We start from the raw sequence: 595 nt of genomic DNA, 5'->3' as shown, positions 1-595 counted from the left end.
CATTCTTCCTCTCCGGCAACACAATAATGAGGGCTATATGTGTGACACTTTTCAGCTAGCTTTTAACAATGTGGAAAAGCCCACTGTCAACATACTTTCACCTCCATATTTTGCCCTATGCCATGGAGGTCATGATACTATGAGACTGGTATGTTCAAATATATGAGTTAAGAACATTTTAGCTCCTGGGAAGTTCGTATTTATGAGTTGGGACGTGGTAATTATGATGTCAGGTGTGTTCAAATCATTCTGGTCGGAGCAAGATGACAATGTACCTTTTCTGCATTACATTTAACAAGATTTTTTTAACTCTACATCTAAGTAATGTTGAATAAAGAATGCACATCAGGTGCGTTTTTGCTTTTTTTATGTAAATATGATCATTTCGATAGGACATGGAGCACCAACTTGTCAACCACCACAAAAAAAAACAACCTTTATCTTTGCCATGAAAAGGTGCATTTACAGTAAAGAATATTGGGCAGTTGTACAACACCAAAATAAATGTTAAAAATATTATATTATCATCCTCGTTTTATTGGTTCTAAATTATAGCCTTAAAGGGGTCATATGATGTTGCTAAAAAGAACATTAT

This window comes from Sinocyclocheilus grahami, unplaced genomic scaffold (genome assembly GCF_001515645.1).
Source record: "Sinocyclocheilus grahami isolate Dianchi unplaced genomic scaffold, SAMN03320097.WGS_v1.1 scaffold663.1, whole genome shotgun sequence".
Classification (NCBI taxonomy): Eukaryota; Metazoa; Chordata; class Actinopteri; order Cypriniformes; family Cyprinidae; genus Sinocyclocheilus; species Sinocyclocheilus grahami.
The sequence above is the reverse complement of the archived record's forward strand: the minus strand, read 5'-3'. Positions refer to the sequence as shown.